The 5018-nt window shown below is 52.7% G+C and overlaps 1 protein-coding gene across 3 annotated transcripts in view; it reads right to left on the bottom strand.

The window, feature by feature from the left end:
• flna (filamin A, alpha (actin binding protein 280)) overlaps window positions 1–2523 on the bottom strand; it is a 45404-nt gene extending 42881 nt beyond the window's left edge. For all 3 annotated transcript variants that reach the window (XM_079239307.1, XM_079239306.1, XM_079239305.1), the window contains exon 1: window positions 2332–2523. The gene's annotated coding sequence lies outside the window, so the exon portion shown is untranslated. The remainder of the gene's footprint in view (window positions 1–2331) is intronic.
• Window positions 2524–5018: the final 2495 nt, after the last annotated feature.

Below are 5018 nucleotides of genomic sequence, written 5' to 3' on the forward strand. Positions count from 1 at the left end.
TCAGGCCAGACTCAAGCCAGACTCAGGCCAGACTCAAGCCAGACTCAAGCCAGACTCAGGCCAGACTCAGGCCAGACTCAGGCCAGACTAAAGCCAGGCTCAAGCCAGACTCAGGCCAGACTCAAGCCAGGCTCAAGCCAGGCTCAAGCCAGACTCAGGCCAGACTCAAGCCAGACTCAAGCCAGACTCAGGCCAGACTCAAGCCAGACTCAAGCCAGACTCGGGCCAGACTCAAGCCAGGCTCAAGCCAGACTCAAGCCAGGCTCAAGCCAGACTCAGGCCAGACTCAGGCCAGACTCAAGCCAGACTCAAGCCGGACTCAGGCCAGACTCAGGCCAGACTCAAGCCAGACTCAAGCCAGACTCAGGCCAGACTCAGGCCAGACTCAAGCCAGACTCAGGCCAGACTCAAGCCAGACTCAAGCCAGACTCAGGCCAGACTCAAGCCAGACTCAAGCCAGACTCAGGCCAGACTCAGGCCAGACTCAGGCCAGACTCAAGCCAGGCTCAAGCCAGAGTCAAGCCAGACTCAAGCCAGGCTCAAGCCAGGCTCAAGCCAGACTCAAGCCAGACTCGGGCCAGACTCAGGCCAGACTCAGGCCAGACTCAAGCCAGACTCAAGCCAGACTCAGGCCAGACTCAAGCCAGACTCAAGCCAGACTCAGGCCAGACTCAGGCCAGACTCAAGCCAGGCTCAAGCCAGAGTCAAGCCAGACTCAAGCCAGGCTCAAGCCAGACTCAAGCCAGACTCAGACCAGACTCAAGCCAGAGTCAAGCCAGACTCAAGCCAGGCTCAAGCCAGACTCAAGCCAGACTCAGACCAGACTCAAGCCAGGCTCAAACCAGGCTCAAGCCAGACTCAGACCAGGCTCAAGCCGGACTCAAGCCAGACAAGCCTAAATGAAGGGTTGTCGGAATGAAAAGGACCGTGGAGGGAGAACACGCCATGGATGCAGAATAAATCCACCTCTGTTTGAAGAAACCTGTCATGAAGTGATGCATTTAAAATACACACTGTAGCCTGTCTATAAATGTGAGAATTTTAGTATTTTATCTTTATATCCTTTCATAGGACCTCCATGCAAGGCCGGATTATCCGATGGGCATTATGGGTCCAGGGCCCCACACCCACCTGTGGCCCATGTGGTGACCATGTAGGACACACACCAGCAGTTTGGACATGAAACAAAATGTAAATAAAAGCCACATAGTTACACAACAGTGTGTAGAGTATTGCTATTGGTACCACTGGCTGAGAGACATTAGAAATGCCGTTTCACACTGTATCATTCCCAATTTTTACAATGTTGCGGTGGGGAAGGGGGCCCCTGGAACACTCTGGGCCCAGGGCCCTGTGCACTTTTAATCCGGCCCTGTCTCCATGGAAATAAAAAAGTCCATTTTTAGCCTACTCACCTCATAATAACATTTATTCCAGTTGGATTGTGGCACATGTTCTATAGATCAGATGAAGCTCAGACTTTCTGATTTTGCTTTTACATGGCTTCTGGTGAGCGTTGGCATGGTCTGAGTAAAATGCATCAGGTGTTGAAGATGTGGCTCTGTTGAGGCAGACACACTCTTCTCTGCATTTTTATGGTTAAATATGGGCCAAAGAAAATCGCATTTATTATTGGCCCAGAGCCTTGACCTGAATTAAAATGAATCACAGGGACAATGACCAAGTTAAAATCTGCTTAATAAGAAGCCAAACTCGTAGCTGATGGAGCGATCCAAGTATCCTGCAGCCACACGCAGCAGTGTGGGACCCGATCCCAGCGGCGGAGGGCGCTACCGGACACCTTTCTGTCCCGGTAAGGAGTCCGGGAAGGTTCATTGCCTTATTTGGTGCGTGGAGCCAAACTGTACCACCGGACAGATGCTTCTGCCCACTTCTGCTGAGTGGTGGGTCATGCGTGGATGGATGGATGGATGGATGGATGGGTGGATGGATGGATGGATGGATGGATGGGTGGGTGGATGGATGGATGGATTCCACACAAACATCAGTATAAAATGTAAGTTAAGGTGAAGAGAAGGGACTGAGGACCCAGACTGAGGCACCGACAGAGGCTGATGGCGCGTGAGGTGTGGCACCGCGGCTCAGCGGACCCTCGGTAGGCTCTAGCTCTGCCACCCCACTCTCACGGCTCTCAGACTCGGCAACACACCCACACAGCTGGCACACATGAACTGTAACGCAGACGTCCGCAGCGCGCGCACTGTCCAAACTACCCAAACCTCCGTGAAGACTTCATCCCGGATCCCACGGAGGGAATCTCCCACAGTGAAAAGTCTCCCAGCACCCACAGGGACCCCGGACGGCACTCACCTGCGTGTTGGTTTAAATGCGCGTGTCTCTGGTCCGCTCGGTCAGGACGCACAGCAGTTAGTGTGTGTGTGTGTGTGTGTCCCGGAGCTCCCTGCACGCGCAGCCCCAGTGGGGGAAATATGGGGGTGTATTTCAGTTGTAGTGGTGGCTGAAGGAAAGAAAGAGGTGGTCCCTCCGCGTGCTCTTCTCCTCTCTGTCCGTCACGTTCTGCTTCTGCTGCGCGAGCCTTAATTGGTAAACGGGTGAAGAGAGGAGATGGGGGTGTTGCTTCATCTCTCTCTCTTCTCTCTCTCTCTCTCTCTCTCTCTCTCCTGACTTTTCTGATGGGTGACGTTATGACGCTCCCATCTTTACTTTACCCCGCGTGTGTGTGTGCGCACAGAGTCTCACCCATCCCTTACCTGCACTGTGTGAGCGTGCCCCCCCCCCCCGTGTGGCTTTTAATCACTTTAACCTGTTATCTGTTCAGTTAGGGAGTCTATCTGTTCACGCACAGGCGTCGCCTCATGCGCGCGCAGACAGCCTCCTTTGTTAAACTGCTGCAGTTCCTCTTTAAACCCAAAACCTTGTTTCTCTCAAAGTCTGACTCAAAATGTGATTGGGAATTGTGTGTGTGTGTGTGTGTGTGTGTGTGTGTGTGTGTGTGTGTGTGTGTGTGTGTGTGTGTGTGTGTGTGTGCTTGAATGCTCTCCAGCTGAGCATTGGCTCAGGATACAGGAATGTTCGGCCTTTGAGATGCCCTCCTCTTCCAGTTCATCAGCCTGCAGAGAGGAGGGAGGGGGGGAGGAAGGGGGAGGAAGGGGGGAGGCAGAGAATAATGAGGAGGTTAAAGTGAGAGAACACAGACAGTCCAACACATGATGGGATTCTTATGACTAAACTTGTTACTACAATGTCATATTTATTATTCACAAGTAAATAAGATTTTCAGTTTATAATCTGATCTAAGTATCTGCTGATGGTTCGCTCGGGTCGGGGTTCGGGTTGGGATCAGGGTTTGGGGTCAAGGGTCAGGGTTGAGGTCATGGTTGGGGTCGGGGTCAGGGGTTCGGGGTCACGATCAGGGTCAGATCGGGTCAGGGGTCAGGGTCCGGATCAGGATCAGGGTCAGGGTGAGGGGTCAGGGTCAGGGTCAGGATGAGGGGTCAGGGGTCAGGGTGAGGGGTGAGGGGTCAGGGTGAGGGGTCAGGTTCAGGGTGAGGGGTCAGGGTCAGGGGTCAGGGTGAGGGGTCAGGTTCAGGGTGAGGGGTCAGGGTCAGGGTGAGGGGTCAGGGTGAGGGGTCAGGTTCAGGGTGAGGGGTCAGGGTGAGGGGTCAGGGTCAGGGCGAGGGGTCAGGGTCAGGTTCAGGGTGAGGGGTCAGGGTGAGGGGTCAGGGTGAGGGGTCAGGGTGAGGGGTCAGGGGTCAGGGTCAGGGTCAGGGTGAGGGGTCAGGGTCAGGGTGAGGGGTCAGGGTCAGGTTCAGGGTGAGGGGTCAGGGTGAGGGGTCAGGGTGAGGGGTCAGGGTGAGGGGTCAGGGTGAGGGGTCAGGGTGGGTCAGGGTGAGGGGTCAGGGTCAGGGTGAGGGGTCAGGGTGAGGGGTCAGGGTCAGGTTCAGGGTGAGGGGTCAGGGTCAGGGTCAGGGTGAGGGGTCAGGGTCAGGGTCAGGGGTTGGCTGTTAGATCAAAGCAGAAGTGGAGCTAAAAGTGTGAAAAATGTATTTTCCAAAAACGTGATTTAATCTCTGGTCCCGACTGGGTGTGTGTGTGATGTCCTAAAACTGCTCTGTATCAGCCATGATACATGTTCTGGCGTGTGTGTATGTGTGTGTGTGTGTGTGTGTGTGTTTGTGTGTGTGTATACGTGTGTGTGTGTGTGCACTGAATAAAGCCAAATGTTTGCCGTTGTGAGTGCTTCCGGGCGATCAGTGACATCATGTGTGTGTAGCTTGCTGAAAACTTGGAACACACACACACACACTCTCACACACACGCACACACACACACACACACACACACACACACACACACACACACACACACACACACACACACACACACACACAGACAACAGAGATGCTTTTTCCCACAATGTGACAAAGATCACAGTGAAACTCCTAAGAATGACAACATGTAATAAAACAGCAGAAAAGACTGAGAAACGGGCCTGAAACTAAACTGGTTCCAGTGGCGTTCCTTCTGACACATAAGCAACTTAAACGTCTGAAATGTCTTCGGCCCAGCCGCTGACCTGGTCATCATGAGACAAATTGTTTTTATCTTTGGAAAGAAAAACTTGCAAACAATAAAACAAATGACAGAGTGGACGCAAAGTTGAGGAGCGGAGACTGACGGGACAAATAGTGTCTGCTGGAGAGGAGACTGATGAAGACATGGATAGGTTCGGGAAGAGTAGCTTATAAGGGTCAAACTGACGGCTGAACTGCAAAACAACCAGCTGGATCATTAAAAGTGACGACAGAGACGGTCTGAGATTATTCTCAGCATTCAAGTCTGAGCTGCACAAAGATGCTGTTAGATCAGACCTCCAAACGCCACATGAAGTCCCACTCGCAGCTCATTAAACAAATATGTTGCTTTACTCCCATCCTCGTGCTTTCATCATCTGACTTGCTTTTAGAGGAGCTTAAACATTCACATAAAACCTGCTCCCATAAGACAAAGTGGACTGGAAAGAGGAAAACGTCACT

Source organism: Telmatherina bonti (assembly GCF_933228915.1).
Source record: "Telmatherina bonti genome assembly, chromosome: 4".
NCBI classification, from domain to species: domain Eukaryota; kingdom Metazoa; phylum Chordata; class Actinopteri; order Atheriniformes; family Telmatherinidae; genus Telmatherina; species Telmatherina bonti.